Source organism: Sciurus carolinensis, chromosome 2 (genome assembly GCF_902686445.1).
Source record: "Sciurus carolinensis chromosome 2, mSciCar1.2, whole genome shotgun sequence".
In the NCBI taxonomy this organism is placed as follows: domain Eukaryota; kingdom Metazoa; phylum Chordata; class Mammalia; order Rodentia; family Sciuridae; genus Sciurus; species Sciurus carolinensis.
In genome coordinates this window covers 51,557,153-51,577,524 of record NC_062214.1, presented here as the reverse complement: position 1 = coordinate 51,577,524, position 20,372 = coordinate 51,557,153, and the positions used below count along the sequence as shown (strand labels likewise).

General features: G+C 36.7%; 1 pseudogene; it reads left to right on the top strand.

Moving 5' to 3' along the window:
- Positions 1 to 4,826: 4,826 nt before the first annotated feature.
- On the top strand, positions 4,827 to 5,562 carry LOC124977977 (60S ribosomal protein L7-like; annotated as a pseudogene).
- The last annotated feature ends 14,810 nt before the right edge of the window (positions 5,563 to 20,372 follow it).

Below are 20,372 nucleotides of genomic sequence, written 5' to 3'. Positions count from 1 at the left end.
GTTGGGCTTGAGGTCACCTTCCTCATCTGGCTTTTACCCTATATTCCAAATATGTGGCATGACCATGTCCAGCTTCCTGCCCTCCTGAGTGTGGAGATGTCTAACCACTTTAAGAAGTTCTTCCATCACTGAGAAATTGAGCCAGACAATGATACTGCCACCCACAGTTTTTCTGTTTCCTGAGGATCTGCCTGTTCTTTCAGAAATCACCATCAAAGTTGTTGATCCTTTTGGCAGTAAGGTTGCTTCTCATCTTTTCCCAGAACATTTGATACCTTCTAACTGGAGCTGCTAGTGAAATAAATATTCCTCTAGTCTATGAAACCAGCATAGGTGTCTATCAATGGATAAATGAATAAAGATGGTACATATGCACAATGGAGTTTTAATCAGCCATAAAGAAAAATGGAATTACATCATTTGCAGTAAAATGGATGGAACTTGGAAATGTTATGTTAAGCACAATAAGCAAACGCAAAAGGTCAAGGGTCTTATGTTATCTCTCATATGTGCAAGGTAGAGAGGGAAAAGGAAAAGAAATGTGTGTGGGGGGGGTCTCATGAAAGTCAAAGTGAAATTAGTAGAACAGAGGAAAGGGACCAGGGGTGGGAGGAGGGAAGGGTTGGGGGGAAGTGTGGGGAGTAATATTTGCCAAATTTATTGCGACATTATATGCATGTATGAATATGGAACAACAAATCCCACCATTAAGTACAAGTGCACCAATAAAATAGTGTGGAGAAAAAAGAAAAAAATATATCCCTCTAGTCTCTGGTCTGCATCACTTTCTGGGGAAGAAAAATTATGAGTCAGGGCTCTACAATTTCCTTTAGCTCGATCCCTTCTCCACTCTGTGTAGCAGCAATCCCTCCATGCTTGTGGACTGCCATGGGAACCCTTCCAAATTTACAGTGCTGCTACAGTTTTCTTTCTCTATTTGGAAATTCCATTGATTATTTCCATCAGTATCTTCTCTAGGGGGTGAAGTAGAAAGGGGATAGTTGCAGAAAGTGTTTCAAAATAATTTACCTTCAGGAGTGTGCTTCCAGTAGGAGATTGGTGGACTAGGTCGTCACGTGGGAGAGGAAGTACTGAGCACAACACAAGCCAATATGCCCCTGGCTGACACAGCTCCTGCTGGTGTTGATCTTTGGCAATGAGACTGGATACAAAATAAACAGCAACTAAAATTGCTTAACATAGACAAAGACCTTGAAGTTATCAAAAGGATGTAGATGACAAGGAGAAACCTTTTAACCCTAATGTCAAGTGATGCACTCACCCTGTCACCTGAGAGCAGAGTATAGTCCGATCTGAACAATACCATAATCACATACCTCCAGTATTGGTGATTTTCTTCTCTTCTACGCCCTGAGCTGCCTTTGGGTTAACTGCAGCTGCAACTCCTCCACTGGGCTAAGCGTGTATCACATTGAGATGGTAACAACACTCAGTCAGGTTCAAACAGGGTTTGGAAGTAAAAAAGAAAGAATGTGTCCAGCTTTGGGGCCAGCAAAGAGTGTAGGTTGGTGACCAATAGAACTCTTTTTGTGGAATTATGAAAGATGCCTCTTAAAAAGGTAGATGAAGGATATTTCAGACTGTCCTATAATGACAGGAAGTCGAAGAAGGACTAAGAGAAGAACAAAGTAATCTCACGCTGGTGACAGATGTGGGACTAGACCTGCCTAAAGTTGTCAAGATGAAAACTCAGTTCATTGTGATTTAATATTGCTTATCTTTCCTTTGGTTTTATAGTGTGTGTGCTCATGCATGCATATGCTCACACGTGTGTTGGGTAGGATTGGCAAATTTGAGACAGATTATATTTACGAATAAATCCAACAATCCTTTTGCCAAGAGTATACTGTGTTCAGGGTGCTGGGTTGCAGAAACTAAGGAGGTGATAGGAATAGTGCAAAAATTCTTTTAAAAGCTGGAAAAGGGTCCCCAGCTCTGGTGCATTGGTTTTGATTATTCCTCAGCTATATAAACATCCAAAGAGATGACCTCATATATTCCACAGCCATGACCAAAGATTATGGCACAGATGTTCTGAAATAAACAATGTTAGTGCAAGCACATAGCTGCACAGCCCTGTAATGGCTCCAAGAGCTTAGACCATTTTTTTTTCTTTTACATAAACCACAAGTGAAGGCTAAATCAGAAAGAAAAAAAGAAACTTTTCTTCATCTGCTCTGTTTTTGCCTTCCTGTTTTATAGATGGCCTGGGAAGCTCTCTGCAAGGTTTCCTCTCCTCAGGAATTTGTGGAAGTAGAATTTCTCCTGTTGACAGAATTCTGCTGAAAACTGAATTTTCTGCTTTTTTCATTACTCTTTTCTAAATGTTTCACAGTTCTGTTTTTTATAGCCAGCTTCCCATGTGATACTGATGTAGCTACACTAAAAGCAATATCTATGTCCAAAGAACTGGGAATTTCACATTTTTTGACTCACATTATTTTCTTGGAGTTCACTGAGGGCAATGGTTTATGCTCTGTTTTTTTTTTTTTATTTGTTTGTTTTGTTTTGATCTCTACAGTACCCAGCACAGACCATATCACATAGTAGGTACTTTATTCTTAGCCCTGTTTTGTGTCTCACTGGAGCAGGATGTTCAAGGGGGTAGAAATAGAAATGGGTGAATTGGAACAGGTCAAGACAGGTAAGAACCAGATCGGATGTACTGGGTATTGTGACACTCCTGTGATTCCAGCCACTGGGGAGACTGAGGCAGGAGGATGTCAAGTTGGAGGCCAGCCTCAGCAACTTAGTGAGACCTTGTCTCAAACTAAAAAGGGTTGGGGATGGAACTTAGTGAAAAAGAGTGACCCTAGGTTCAAGCCCCAGTACTGAGTAGAGAGAGAGAGAGAGTGTGTGTCAAATGGCATTTTTTCACACTGAAATGGAATTAGGAAAGAAGTCTCAATTATGACTAATAATAACTTCATGTCATCCAGGTTGATGGGGTCTCAAGATTATTTAAATTATTTAGATTAAAAATGTTGTACCTGAGAGCAAATTCTTACCTCTAACAGTAACTGCACATTGTAATTCTTCCTGTGACCTACTGGTATATCTGGGATCTGAACTCCTTCTTGTTGCTTGAGATCTTACTTATATAAAGGGCTTTATTAACCCAAGGGAAATGTTCTCAGCAATATTGAATATAATTCACTTAATACATCAGGAGTTACAATTACAAAATCTTTTTAGTTATAATATTATATTCTGCAATGGTATGACTTTGGAATATTATAATACTTTCCCAAAGCTGGCTTCAGGGAAAATCTTTTTTATTACCTAGAAAAGAAACCTGATTTTAAAGCAAGGTGTTTCTACAGAACATTTTATATAACTATTTTTCAATGACTACATAAAATTATATTCACTTATACAGTAACAAAGAGGACAAAAAAATGTAAGAAGTACAAACTCTAAATAGTTCACTACTAAAATTAAGCAGATATCACTCCATTTTGATTAAAATGGGTATCAATATAGCAGGCTTCAGTTTGTAATAAATGGGAGTAAAAAAATTTCTTACCTAGAAATAATTGCTGAATATTTTAATAAGTTTTATCTTAATATTCTCCATATTCATAAAGCAGGGTTATTTATTTATTTATTGTATAAATGTTTATGTTCTGACCAAAATGATCTAGATTCATGGATTCGATGATGAATAAAGTGTGGGTCTTACTCCAAAATAGCTCATGCTATGATTGTAATAAGGAAAAGTGAACATTTATCCAGCACTTATTATCTCAGTCTTCGTGTCACAGGGACAAGATCAACCTTGTTATGGCAATAAAGAAAGTGGAACTCAAAGATATTAAGTTATCTGCCCAAGGAGACATTTAAAGGTGGAAGATTCCAGCTAAAAATCTAGATCTGAAAACAGATAACTCATAAAAAAATTGAAGTACAAAAAGTCTTATATTCGTTAATGAAGAAGAAACTGAGACATTTATTAAAAAATGATAATTTTCTCCCCACTGTCTTCCTTTCCTTTCTCAACAACCTCTCTCCAACCTGTGCTTTGAAACTAGATATTTTTCTAAGTTAACTATTGTTGCCATTCAAGAAAAAGAGATTCCATCCCCAGTGATGATAGAGTGCTCGCTAAAGGACAAAATTCCTACGGATAACAGTTATCAACACTGGAAAAAAATTTAAATATAACTTTTGAGGGTACTGCAAGGATACCCCAGATATATAGAAACTGTAGGATGGTGGGTACATGAAGGAAGGGAACAGTACTGGGTGTTTTCTTTTTGTAGCTGCTCTTCGTCTGTGGCAGACTCCAGTTGAGCACCATTATGGTGCTTGGATAAAACCACGCTATTTCTAAATAGAAACTCAGATTTAATGACTGCAAGAATGAGAGGGAGATCGAAGCAGATGAGAGGTAGTCTAAAAGGGGAGAGCCAGAGAAGGACATCAATAAGCCAGCTGAGAATAAAATAACCAGAAAGAGATTTTAACTCCACCCAGGAGAGAATGAGTTTGGGGTTTGAGTTCAGACAAATTAAAAGCCTGCTAAAACAAAGAGGAGAAAAAGTAAATCTCTTTAGAGGAACATAACAGAATATACAATTTTTAAAACCTATCATTCACAATATTGAGTATACTATACAAAAATTGCTAAATTGCTAAATATACAAAATATATATTGGAGAGAAAAGGCAATCAATAGATACTGAGTCTGAGGTGAGCCAAATGTTATAATGACGGTAATTTTTTTAAGGTTATGAACTGGTTTCTTTATTTCACCCATTGTAACATTATTAAAACCATACCCTCCTCTTTTTCTGGCTGGAATCATGGAGGTTGCCAAAGAGAAGAAAAAGAAGGTTCCTGCTGTGCCAGAAACCTTTAAGAAAAAGCGAAGGAATTATGCAGAGCTGAAGGTAAAGCGCCTGAGGAAGAAGTTTGCCCAAAAGATGCTTCCAAAGGCAAGGAGGAAGCTTATCTATGAAAAAGCCAAGCATTACCACAAGGAATATAGGCAGATTTACAGAATGGAGATTCGAATGGCTAGAATGGCAAGAAAAGCTGGCAACAACTTCTATGTACCTGCAGAACCCAAACTGGCATTTGTCATCAGGATCAGGGGTATCAATGGTGTGAGCCCAAAGGTTCCTAAGGTATTACAACTTCTTCGCCTTCAACAGATCTTCAATGGCACCTTTGTTAAGCTCAACAAGGCTTCAATTAACATGCTGAGGATCATGGAACCATATATTGCATGGGGGTAGCAAAACCTGAAGTCAGTGAATGAACTAATCTACAAGCGAGGCTATGGCAAAAGCAATAAGAAACGACGGATAGTGCTTTGATTGCACGATCTCTTGGTAAATATGGCATCATCTGCATGGAGGATCTGATTCATGAGATCTACACTGTTGGAAAACGTTTCAAAGAAGCAAATAACTTCCTGTGGCCCTTCAAATTATCTTCTCCAAGAGGTGGAATGAAGAAAAAGATCACCCATTTTGTGGTGGAGATGCTGGCAACATGGAAGATCAGATCAACAGACTTATTAGAAGAATGAACTAAGGTATCTACCATCAAATTTTTGTAATCTGGTCAGTTAATAAACAGTACCTGCTCTCAAAAAACAAACAAACAATACAAAACAAAACAAAAAACACCATACCCTCCCATACAAATTTTATTTTAAAAAACAGGAGAAAAATACTTCATCCATAATTCTAATGTTCCAGAAAAATCTAAAATTTGGAGCAGTTCTTTTTCAGTCTTTCTTCTGTGTGATCAGCATATTTTCACAAAATCAAAGTTCAATATTATGTATCTTTACATGTACATGCACGCATGCATGCATATACATATGTGGATATTTACTTACCTTTTATATTCATTAAAACCTGACTTTTAATCACTATATAATATTCCATATTCTATCATCATTACTGCTTTAGGATAATTACTACACCAAAAAGTACATACAGTTTAAAATGATTAAAATAGAGCATTTTCCAGGAAGAAGAGAGTGCCCATCCCTCGGTTGCCCATGGGACACTGCAACTACTGCTATTACCCCCCATCCCCCTGCAGGTGGTAGCCTCCACCTTGGGACAACAGACAGGGCCTTGAGGCAACTGCCTGCCACAAGAACACCCACCACAGCATTGCACATCCAAACAGGCCACCCAACGCCACCACACAGCCCACCCTTGCAGCCCCATCTCTGAAAGTTGCCTCCATCTAGGTCACTTTCATTGCCATCTTGGATTACCTCTGCTGCTGCCACCACCATCTTTAGTAGGGACAGCTTGCATCTTGGGACACTGGCCAGAAGCTAGAAGCCCAATATCAAGTACCAACAGGTTAGCTGCTGCCGCCACCACCAATGAGGGATGTGGTCACTTCCATCAAGGGACAACAACCAGGATCTGGAAGACCATCTCCAAGGTCCCTACAGGCTTGGTTACACCTAAGAGTCCCTTTCTCTCTTCTCTCCTACTAAGAGTCAACTTCTATCGATTCCTCTTTCACTCTTCCTGTGATCTAATACCTGTATATTCCTACCTCCTACCTCATAAACATCCACATCCCATACCCGCCCCATTCTCTTTTCGTCCACCATTAGAAACTGTAGACACTATTGCAAACCTACTGTTTATACTGTAAATAATAATTGAACATATCAATTCTGTTTATTGCAATAAAACTGTAAGCATCTTAACAGGAGTTAATTGATGTAAAACTGCACATTATTTGCATTGGGTACTGTTAATATTGATCTCCCCTTTAAAGGCAAGGTATTGGAAACCTGCAGGGACATTATAAATCTATAGGGTAGAAAACTTAATATTTGGAATCTGCACTGATAGAAGGGAAGAAGAATGGACAACATGAAAAAAAAAAAACAAATAAAAAACAAGGGAAGATAGCACCCCAAGCAAACCAAGACACCACAATAAAAGAATTCATTGACAACGGTGTAGAAGAAATGTCAGAGAAGGAGTTCAGAATGTACATAATTAAAATGATCTGGAAGTAAAGGATGATATAAGAGCAAATTCAGGCAACAAAAGATCACTTCAATAAAGAGCTACAAGAGCAAATGCTGGAAGCGAAAGATTATTTTAATAAAGAGAGATACTGAAAAAAAGCAAACTCAATAATACAATCAAAACTTACACTTAAACAGATATATAAAGAATATTACATCTATCAACAAGAAAATGCACTTTTTTCTCAGCAGCACATGGATCCTTCCCTAAAGTAGTCCATAAGTTATGCTACAAAGCAACTCTTAACAAATATAAAAAAATAGAGATAGTACTCTGCATCCTATCAGAACATAATGGAATGAAGCTAGAAATAAATGATACAATAAAAAATAGAAGCTACTCCAATACCTGGAGACTAAATAATATGCTATTGAATGATGCATGGATAACAAAAGACATCAGGGAGGAGATTAAAAAATTCTTAGAGGTAAATTAGAATACTGATACAACATATCAAAATCTCTGGAACACTATGAAGGCAGCAATAAGAGGAAAGTTTATTACATTGAGCTCATTCATTAAAAGAATGAAAAGTCAATAAATAAATGACCTAACAGTACATCTCAAAGACCCAGAAAAAGAAGAACAAATCAACACCAAAAGTAGTAGAAATAATTAAAATCAGAGCTGAAATTAATGAAATTGAAGCAAAATAAACAATTGAAAAAATTGACAAAACAAAAAGCTGGTTCTTTGAAAAAATAAAATTGATAAACCCCTAGCCATACTAATGAAGAGAAGGACAGAGAAAACTCAAATTACTAAAATTTGTGATGTAAAAGGAAATATCATGAGGGACACTATTGAAATACAGAAAATAATTAGAAACTATTTTGAAAATTTGTTTTCCAACAAAATAGAAAATCTTGAAGACATCGACAAATTTCTAGAGACATATGAACTACCCAAACTGAATCAGGAGGACCTACACAATTAAAACATCAATTTCAAGCAATGAAATAGAAGACACCATCAAAAGTCTACCAACCAAGAAAAGCCCAGGACCAGATGGATTCTCAACTGAGATCTACAAGACCTTCAATAATACCACTAATACCCATACTCCTCAAAGTATTCCATGAAATAGAAAAGGAGGGAACCCTCCCAAACTCATTCTATAAAGCTAGTATTGCCCTGACAAAAAAAAAAAAAAAAAAAAAAAAAAAAAGACACATCAAGAAAAGAAAACTTCAGACCAAAATCCCTGATGAATAATAATGCAAAAATTCTTAATAAAACTCTGGCAAATTACATACAAAACACATTAAGAAAACAGTGCACCATGATCAAGTGGGTTTCATCCCAGGGATGCAATGTTGATTCAACATATGGAGATCAATAAATGTAATGCATCACATCAATAGACTTAAACATAAGAATCATATGATCATCTCAATAGATGTAGAAAAGGCATTTGACAAAATACAGCACCTATTCACGTTCAAAACACTAGAAAAAATGGAGATAATAGTAACATACCTCAACATTATAAAAGCTATACATGCTAAGCCCAAAGCCAACATCATTGTAAATGGATAAAAATTGAAAGAATTACCTCGAAAAACTGGAGTAAGACAGGGATGCCCTCTTTCACCACTTCTATTCAACATCATCCTTGAAACTAACTCTAGCCAGAGGAATCAGACAGACGAAAGAAATTAAAGGGATTTGAATAGGAAAAGAAGAACTCAAACTATCAGTATTTGCCAATGACATAATTCTGTATTTAGAAGATCCAAAAAATTCCACCAGAAAACTTCTAGAACTAAAAATGAATTCAGCAAAGTAGCAGAATATAAAATCAACACTCATAAAGTCTAATGCGTATATATCAGTGATGAATCCTCTGAAAGAGAAATTAGGAAAACTACCCTACTCACAATAGTCTCAAAAAAATAAAATAAAATAAAATATTTTGGAATTGATCTAACAAAAGAGGTGAAAGACCTCTACAGAAAACTCAGAACACTAAAGAAAGAAATTGAAGTAGACCTTAGGAGATGGAAAGATCTTCCATGTTCTTGGATAGGCAGAATTAATATTGTCAAAATGACTATACTACCAAAAGCACTATATATATTCAATGCAATTCTAATTAAAATCCCAATGTCTTTCCTCATGGAAATAGAGAAAGCAATTATGAAATTCGTTTGGAAAAATAAGAGACCCAGAATAGTCAAAGGAATCCTTAGCAAGAAGAGTGAAGCAGGAGGCATCACAATAACAGATCTTAAAATATGCTAGAGCTATAGTAACAAAAATGGCATGGTATTGGCACCAAAATAGAGAACTAGACCAATGGTACAGAATAGAAGACACAGAGACAAACCCACATAAATATGGTTATCTCATACTAGTCAAAGGCGCCAAAAACATACATTGGAGAAAAAATAGCCCCTTCAACAAATGGTGCTGAGAAAACTGGAAATCCATATGCAACAAAATGAAACTAAATCCCTATCTCTCACCCTGCACTCAAAGTGGATCAAGGACCTAGGAATTAGACCAAAGACCCTGCGACTAATAGAAGAAAAAGCAGGCCCAAATAGTCATTATGTTGGTTTAGGATCTGAATTTTTTGAACAAGACTACTAAAGTGCAAGAAATAAAATCAAGAATCAATAAATGGGATGGATTCAAACTACAAAGCTTCTTCTCAGCAAAAGAAACCATTAATAATGGGAAGAGAGAGCGTACAGAGCAGGAGAAAATCTTTACCATAAGCACATCAGATGGAGCACTAATCTCCTGAATATATAAAGAACTCAAAAAACATAACATCAAAAAAAACAAAAAAACAAAAAAACAAAAAAACCCAGTCAATAAATGGGCTAAGGAACTGAGCAGACACTTCACAGAAGATATACAATTGATCCACAAATACATAAAAAAATGTTCAACATCTCTAGTAATTAGAGAAATACAAATCAAAATTATTCCACTATGTCCTCTCACTCCAGTCAGAATGGCAATGATCAAGAATACAAGCAACAATAAGTGTTGGTGAGGATGTGAGAAAAAAGGTACACTAATACATTGCTGGTGGTACTGCAAATTAGTGCAACCACTGTGGAAAGCAGTGTGGAGATTCCTTAGAAAACTTGAAATGGAACCACCATTTGACCCAGTTATCCCACTCCTCAATCTATACTACGTACTATAGTGATGCGGCCACATCAATGTTTATAACAGTTCAATTCACAATAGCTAAGCTATGGAACCAACCTAGATACCCTTCAATAGATGAATGTATCAAGAAACTGTGGCATATACACACAATGGAATATTACTCAGCATTAAAGGAGAATTAAATTATGGCAGTTGCAGGTAAATAGATGGAGTGAGAGAATATCATGCTAAGCAAAATAAGCCTATCCCCCAAAGCCAAAGTCCAAATGTTTTCTCTGATTATGTGGATGCTGATTCATAATGTGGGGGTGAATGGAGGAACTTTGGATTGGGCAGAGGGGAGTGAAGGGAGGGAAGGGGTTGTGGGAGTGGGAAAAATGATGGCATGAGATTGTCATCATTTCCCTGGGTACTTTTATGATCACACGAATGGTGTGACTCTACATCATGTACAACCAGATAAATGAATAGTTGTGCTTCATTCATGTACAATGAATCAAAATGCATTCTGTTGTCATGTATAACTAATTAGAACAAATTAAAAATATAGAGCATTTTCCAAAAATTTTAAATTAATTTTCAGTAAATCCTACCAGTACTATTATAGGCTTTTGATTTTTTTTAGTTGGGCATTAAATACTTGTAGCAATTTATTTCACATATGTCGATGCTTTCCAAAATATTTGCTAATTTGTTAGGTGAAAATAGTATCTCATTGCTCTTTGAATTGGCTAACAATATATTGCTTATAAAATTTTTTTATTGGCTAACAATATATTGCTTATAAAATTTTTTTAAAGTAGGGCCATTATAACTACACTCAAGAATATAAAGGAAACATGCTTATAATAAATCAACAAAGATGAAATCTCAACAAAGAAGAAGAAAGGATTTAAAAATATAAAGAGGAGCTATATCTTGCTACTTTTAAAATATAATTTCTTAGTTTTCCCCAAATCTGGGTTGAGAGTGAGGTAGGTGGGGAAATAGAAAAGAGTGTAATTTTAAATAAATAATTTAGTTTCTTTGTCATTAATGGAATTCAGACTTTTGCTATGTTGTCAGTAATGGATTTTTATATCCTTTCTCCATTCTTCATAGGCTCCCCCATCTGGAGAAAAAGCTCCTAAAAGTCTTACAGGAATGCTTTATGTACCCTCTTGGGCCACCAGAATGGCTAAGTCTGTTCTTCAACAGCTTCCTTTGCTTGTAGCTCAAAATAGAGAGGAGCCTGTGCCCAAGAGATTCGTGAATAAAATTTTTGTCCAGTAGTCTGAACCTCAATAGGATTCCTATTGAGGAAATCCACATTTTTTTTCAAAGTAGAATTACACCACCAAAGGCATTGACAATTTATACTAAAAGGAGCAGAGAAGTTCATGATGAGTAGAAAGTAGGATAAGAAAGTGACTTGGCTGCCAAAACAAACCTTTTCTTTTGGAAATAAAAAGGAAGCATCAGAAGGAATCAAGGCTAAGGGTCCAAAGAATAAAGTACCAGGGAAATCTCTTCCAGGGAAGTCATCTGTGCTAATAACAATGTTGGGATATGAGCTCAGCTGGTTTCATAAGTGTTTCGTGTTAGTGATTGCTACGTACACCTGTTTATCTCTTTTTGAATGGTGTGTCTCTGCAATGGCAGTTTCTCTGTCTTGCCTCATCATTTTATATTGAGTTTAGGGGTGAGCAGAAAAGGTAACCATTTTGCTCACAGCCCACAGCCTTTAAACTGACATGAGCCATCATCAGGGGATGTTATCTTCATGTGGACTGATTTGGATGTCAAAATCCTAGATTTCAGTTCTGAACCTGGTGTCTTAGTGAGATGAAGATTTGAGAGTCCTGGGAAGTTGGAAGCGACATGAATCAGTAAGGAGGAAAGCTCATAAATGGATACTTTGATGGACTCAAGTGACCCTTGCTTCATGGTGGGCCCATACAGACCCTGGACCTGGCTATGTGACTAGATTTGGAAAGTAAGACATTAGTACACCTCAAGCAAACAGAAGCTTAATATATGCTTGCATATTTAATCTTGTCCTCTTGCAACACTCCTTATTGGAATCCAAATACCAGGGTGTTAGGTAGATCCAGTCTGTAGAAAAGTCATAGGGAAGAAAGAGCTATACCAAACCATCTCATTTAAAGCCCTAGACATGTTCCTAAAGAAGCTATCTAAATGCTCCATCAATGCAGATGCAAAGCAGAGCAGAGACAAGCCATGTACTCTATTCCTTACTCAGCCTAAAAAAGTGGGAGCAAATGCATATCACTGTTACTGCTTTAAGCCACTTGCATTAGAGTATACTTCATTACCTGTAACTAACATGAAAAGAGTACTAAATAAAATGTATATGAATTGATTTGTATAATAATTTGAAAAGTCTAGCCCATCATGGGTAAGATAGATTCAGTAATAGATCAGTTCCTAAAAAGAAAATAATAAATAAATAACAACCAATAACTATTGAAATAAAAACATAGTGTAAATTAGGATAAGGACACATGATGATCTGAAAAGATAAATATTTGAATAAAATCCCAATACTTTTTTAAAAAAATTATGGGAGGCAACTGTCTTAGTACATAGATTTTTTTTACTGGGGAAACAGTAATGAGTCCCCTCAGTTGCTGTGTTACTGACGAAGCTCACAGCTACAACTTCTCCAGAAAACTATACAGAACAGAAATTGCCTTTACCCTAGGCTTTATCTTATCCCTCAGGTAACCTGTGAACAATGACTGAGTGCACAGGGCCACAGAAGGCTGTCAGCCTTGCCTTAGGGCTGTCCCTGAGGTACAATTCATATTCAGCCTTGAGCTGAATTCCATTTGAGACCACATCTTTGTTTATTCCCATTCTCTATTTTCTTATTTTTTTCTTGCAATCACTTTCTCAGCAGACTACATGAAGCCAAACCCCTAGTTTTACAATATTTCCAACATTAGAGGGATATAAGGGAAATTATAAATATAAGGTCTACGGAATTTAGTGGTTACTGTTGAACACCACTGGTGCTTTGAAAATGAAGATGTCAAACACAGAGCAATCAATCACCAGTTCAAAGTCAAGTGTAAAAGTTTCTTTGGTCTTTCCATTGGGACCTCTTTGACGATATTCAAAGCAATTCTTTCTCCAATAGCTGGGGTGGAGATGGGGACTCAACTGAGGAACAGGATCAAGATCTAATTATAAGAATAGCAAAATATCAGAGAAAAGTGGATTTTCATCCTGGAAAGTCCCCAGCACTGAAGTCAGGGTCCTGAGAGAGGAGTGGGACCTTGAGATTTGAACAGGTACACTTAAGAACCTTGAAATCCCTATTGCCTGGAACTCTGGGATAAAGAAGTATTTCAGAATTCCTCATCTCTTGCTTGAATACAATCATGAATCCTTAAATAACACATGTCCCCCCAGAGACAAATTTGCCTTCCTTTAGCTCTTTCCACCTTCCCAGTGGCCTCCAGATCAACACTGGATTATTTCTCGGCATAAGTCATCCAAGTTGGTAGCATTGGAACAAGGATGTCAACTAGCCCCTGTTTTAGCCACTTTGGCTTTGCTGCCTTAGTATCGGATAGAGCAACAATAATCACTGAGAACTGTGGTCCCCTATTACCGCCACTAGCCACATATGGCTATTTAAATTTACATTCAATCAAATGCAATAAATTCAGTTCTTTAGTGACACTGACCCTTTCAAGTGTTCAATAGCCACATTGGCGGGAGGCAGCCACACAGGTCAATTCTAGGACACTTCTTTTATCAGAGGGAGCTCCATACTCAATGATATCAGCAACCAAGTATAATGCACCTATCAAAAAACTTAAAAACAAACTCAAGCCCAAAGCCCAAGTGAAAAAGAAGTCAAAGCTTTACCAAGTAACACAAAATAAAGGTTACAAAAACATCATACTATGTTCCTGTATAAGGATCCAAGTTGTGTAGAGATCAATCATTCCCAATCTCCTTTGCACATTCTAACATTATTCTAAGTCATTTTCATTATAATTTGGCAAAATTCTTCAAAAATCACTCTGGAATGGAGAAAATATTAGCAGAATTAAAAGGAGACTTTCATGTCCAGATACTAATCCATTTCATTTCTTAAAGCTGCACAAATTCCACAAACTTCATGGCTTAAAACCAGACACATATATGACTGCATGACTGATGTGATCCTACAATATGTATAATCAGAAAAATGAGAGATTACCCTCCATTTATGTATGATCTATCAAAATGTATAAATGCATTCTACTGTCATGTACAACTAATTAGAACAAATAAAAAATTTAAAATAATAATAAAAAACAGACACTCATTGCCTCCCAGTTCTAGAGGCTAGGAAGCTGTGTTCCCTCCAGGAGCTCTAGGGGAGTGTTGATTCCTTGGCACTTCTAGCTTCTGGTGACTGCTGGGACAGCATTCCTGGCCTTGTGACCACCTCCCTCCATTCTCTGCCTCTGTCTTTACATTGTGCTCCCCTCTTAGTATCTCTTTGATCTCTCATAAACACTCCTGTCTTTAGATTTATCACTCACTCAGATAATGTAATCTAAATTCCTCCTCTCAGAATCCTTAACTTAATTGCATCTTTTTACAAGTATGGTAATATATACCCTTTACCAATACAGGTTCTGGGGGTTAGGACATGGACATATCTTTTTTTGGAGACTGCCATCCAGCCTACTTCATTTACCTGATAAAATATTCATATTTAAAACTGCACGGAAATAAAAAGGAATCGAGGTACTGTAGGAAATGAAAATGAGGATGAAGCAAGAGAGATATCATAATATAAAATTTCAATCTCACCAGCATTCATGGTTGGATTTTTTTAAGTGTTAGATTTTTTTTCATTTGCTTTTACAATCACCAAAACTTGTATTTTGAATTAAGTATCCAGTATTGCCAATGGCCAGGGAAAGGTAGAAGTACACATAGGGACATTACTAAAGTCAACCTGAAGGCATGTTGGGGGCATGTTAAAGAAAAAGCTTAAAAGGCATTCTTTAATCCAGTCATTGAGCTTAAGAAAATAATCAGACGTGTATAGACAAAAGTACTCATAACTCAATTATTTCATAAGTAAAACTGTATCAAGGTGTCCATTTGGCGTCCACATCCTCAGTGTTCCAAACAAAGAGGTCAGCAAGAGTCACAAAGTAACAGGCAAAACAGATTTATCGAAAGCAAAGGTGAAAGAAGCATTCCGTGGGGTCCAGTGGAGTGGGCCAAGCAAGACAGCGAGGCTCAAGACCTCCATGTCTGAAAATTTAGGGTCTTATATGCTGAGCTATGAGGTGTTCTCTTCCCAACACAAACCTGATTGAAGACCTTAGCCCATTTGCTTCCATTGGTTACCTTATGATACCTGATTAGAATAGTGTTCAATTTTCCCCCTCTGGTTACCTTAGAAAACCTTATTAGAATAGTGTCCACTTTACTCCATTGGTCATTTTGAAGTTACTGATCCTGTGGTGGGAGTTATCATGGTAATGGGACTTAGAAACAGACTTGATAACTCATCTCCCTGTCTTGTCCTCCAGTGGCATTTTCTTGTAACCTGCCTCCACCATTTTGAAGTCCCTGAACTCCTACCTAACAAAACTGGGGAGAAACCTGAATTCCTAACGATAGGGAATTGCTTGTTTAAACTTGGAATATCCACATAATGGTATAGTGCAAATATTTAATAATTCAGGAGAAGGCTAGGTAAAACAGAGTAGGCACAAGGTGCAGAATGATTTAAATTGGAATAGGTTACATATATACGTGTGGTTTTTTTATCATGTGTGTCTATGTCTGCATGAATGTGTGTGTATGGGTAGGGTGACATATGTGCAAGATACATGAGGAACTACAGAACAGAAGGAGATCTCTTAAAATATCACCCAAATAATGTTTTACTAATAGAATTGGTATGTTTACTAATTAATTATGTTAGTTCATTGTATTTTTTTAAAACAAAATTTGTCATCTGTATAATGACAAAATTTGATAAATATGAAACTTGGAATTAATAACTCTATAAACAGTTTTAAACAGAAAATAATTTTTAAAATTCTTTAAATTTATTTTTGCCTAATACATAAAATCATAGAAATTGTTCTTATTTGTGGAGTACCATGTGGTATTTTGACTCACATGTATATTATTGAAATCAGGTGAGACATATCTATTCCCCCAAATCTTCATCATTTCTCAAAATCTCTTCTCCTAGCTTTTTGAAATACATAGTATATTATCATTATGCATAGTCTCTCTACCATGCAAGCACATCCAAATTTCTTAGTCCTATTTAATCATAACTTAGCATCCACTGATAAATCTCTCTCCAGTCTCCCCCTTCCTCTACTTTTTCCAGTCTCTTGTAACCACCATTCTACTCTCAACTTCTATGGGACCAGCTCTTATGATCCATGACCCATGTATAAGTGAGATCATACAGTACTTGTCTTTCTGTGCCTGGCTTAGCTCACCTAACATAATAACCTGCATGTATAACAGCATTTATATCCTGCATAATACCATCCATTTGTTGCAAATGACAAGATTGCTTTATTGTGGCTAAATAACAATTCATTGAACATAGTTATCTATTTAATTTGTTCTTTTTAGGTATACATGACAGTAGAGTGTATTTTGACATAGTTTTTATTGTTTGTTTTATTTTAGTTATACATGACAGCAGAATACATTTTGATTCATTGTACACAGATGGAGTACAACTTTTCATTTCTCTGGTTGTACACATGTAGAGTTATACCATTCAAGTAATCACCCATGTACATAGGGTTATTTTGATATATTACACATACATGGAGTATAACTTATTAGGATCTCATTCTTGTGGCTGAACGTGATGTGAAGTTTCACGGGTCCTGTATTCATATATGAACATAGAAGAGTTATGTCCAATTCATTCCACTATCCCCCTCCCTTCCCTTCATTACCCTTTGTCTAATCCAGTTAACTTATATTCTCCTCCCACCCCTTTTGTGTGTTAGCATTCACATATCAGAGAGAACTTTGAGCATTTGGTTTTTGGTGATTGACTTATTTCACTTCGCATGATAGTCTCCAGTTCCATCCATTTACTTACTGTCAAATGCCATAATTTCATTCATCTTTATGACTGGGCAATATTCCATTGTATATATATATATATATATATATATATATATATATATATATATCACGTTTCATATATATATCATTGTGTGTATATATATATATGTATATATATATATCACGTTTTCTTGATCCATTCATTTATTGAAGGGCATTTAGGTTGGTTCCACAATCTAGCTATTGTGAATTGAGCTGCTATAAACATTGATGTGGCTGCATCACTATAGTATGCTGGTTTTAAGTCCTTTGAGTATATACCAAGGAGTGGGATAAGTGGGTCAAATGGTGGTTCCATTCCAAGTCAGAAAATAAAATTGAAATCAACCAAAACCAGATGTCAGAAAGAAAAAAAGTTTTCTTAATCTCTATTCTAATCTGTTTCATATACTTTGGATCATTTGGTTTTCAAAGGTCTTTATAAGGAAAATTTAAAAAATTCACAGTATGGTATTGGCAAATGTTGGGACTAATGACACGTTAACTAACTCAGGCTGACTCCTTACTCCCTGGCCAGTGAGCAAGATCAAGGCTCAAAGGCGGTTTCAAAGGTTCATGAGGATAAATCGGACCACCGTCAGGGATTGGTTAAAAACAGTTCTGCGAACGTGATCAGCTTGTGCTTGCATGCTTGCCATATAGTCCTATGGGACTCTCACCTGTGAGGAACCCCCGCCCTGCTTGCTGACCTTTAAGGTGATTGGTTTCTCCCTAGCCCCCACCCTACATAAAAGCTGTGTAATTTCCTCAATAAATGAGTTCCTGCTGTGACGGGTCTCTGATTGTCCTCCGCCCACAGGGCTGGGAGCGGGCGGTCAGTCGGCCCTACCTACCCCCATCTGACCTTGTTGGGGAGTGTCCCCTTCCCTTGTTGCGGGTTGAAGAGCAAGGGGGCTTAAGACCCCAACAGGCAAATACTTATATCGAACTTTAAGCAGAGATATAGGATAAAACATGTAAAACATGTATAGATGCCAGAATTATCACTATTAAAATGATAGTTTTCACTGGGAGAATATTGCAGGAAATAGTTTCATTAATTGGGGTGGGGAAATTTTGAAAAACTTTCTTTGAGTTTTCTTGATTCTTTATGAGGTTTTTGATCATAAACAAAGTATGCTCAAGTTGCATTGGTTCACATCTGACTTTTAGTACCTGTTGATATAGTAAAGATTTCTGTATTCTCAGAATTGGCCATTGGGTGCCTTAACCTCTGTGTTCAGTTAGGTGTATAGAATAATGCCTTTTTGTTTTCCAGTGTAATTCTCTTCTACTCAGTTAATTTTAAGTTGGAAAAAGAAAATCATAAACACCTTCTGCATAAAATCTCTTGATTTTGAAATATATATATTATTTTTTCAGTCAGGAAAGTCTTCTTTTTTCCTTATCTGTTTCTCTTGCCCAGTTTTGGCATATCAGACCTCAGAGCCTTAAGAGAGAGTTGGCTCTGTTATCCTGACCTGTGGTCAATTTCCAATAGGATAAGAATCTCCCTGGGTATTAGACATTTAATGGAGCCAATGGGTCTCCTCCAAAATATTCACATAAAAGGATGATTTGTGTATATCCTTCTACTTCACTTGGATAAGATCTCTTTAAACACAATTTCATGCTTGGCCTGTTAATATTTATGCCTTGCAAAGCCACTGCTGAGTATGACTGGCCAGAGCTCCTAATATTCTTCCAGTTACTTTAGCATGGACAAATAAGTACATTTCTCCTGTCTCCACACCTTGCCCTTTCTCTCCAAAACCTTCTTCATAAGAAAATGTAAATCCCACTCACAGATCTGCAACAGATCTGAGATCACATTGTATTTTTCATTGTTTCTTGGAGACAAATAAAGAGAATAAACAATTATGTACTTTGCACATAGGAAATGACAATAATGCCAAGCACCAGGGTGTGCACCTGTCGTCCCAGCTACTTGGGAGGATGAGGCAGGAGGATCACTTGAGCACAGGGGTTAGAGACCAGCCTGAGAAACAAGATCTGGTCATAAAAAAATTGCTCTGGGCAACTTATACTTCTATAAAGTCCAAAAGTTCAGTGGAGTGGTAATGCACGCCTGTAATCCCAGCAACTCCAGAGGCTAAGGCAGGACAATCACAAGTTCAAGGCCAGATTCAGTAATTTAGTGAGACCCTAAGCAACTTAGTGAGCCCCTGTCTCAAAATAAAAAATAAAATATGGAATGGGGATGTAGCTCAGTGGCCAAACACCTTTGGGTTCAACCCCTGGCTTGCTGCCCCCCAAAAAAGTTCAAAGGTTGTTTTTTATAGAGTCAAGCTGATACTTTGAAAGATTTAATTCCCCCCCACACTCTCTCTCTCTCTCTCTCTCTCTCTCTCTCTCTCTCTCTCTCTCTCTCTCGCTCACACACACACACACACACACACACACACACACACACACGGAAAAGATCATTTAAATATGTTATATTCCAATAGAAAGAATTGCACTACTACTTTGAGTGCTTGCAGCTCACCATTACCATGAATCATAAATAAGACTCAAGAAGACTGGAGGGACAATTCCTATAGAGAAAAGAGCAATAGTGAGAACTCTTTGATATTTTGTTACAGGTTGCAAATTTGGTTGTCTCACCCTTTGGAGATGGCGGCACATTCACCCTTGAATGTGTATTCCTTGCTTTACCCACCAAAACTTCTCACTCTCAAAATGGACAGCATTCCTCTGCTTTACTTAATGAATCTGTAACAAAATAAGAAGTTGCAACTTTTTAAGTATTCTGCTAAGTTTCTCTGGCCTCTGATTTCCCCTCTGCAAATGAAATTGAACTATTATGTCAAAGACCTGTATTTTTTTTATATAGTCATCTGCTCATTTTATTACCAATTCCATTATTTCCAAATCCTACTCCCAGTTTTCCAGTTTTTATTCCAAGTTCATTATGATCATATTAAACTGATTCAACATTATCAGATTTACATTTCAATTACAAAATCTGCCCTAATTTTATTTTATTTTTTAACTTATTTTATTGTAAACAAATGGGATACATCTTGTTTCTATGTTTGTACATGAAGTAGAGGCATACCATTT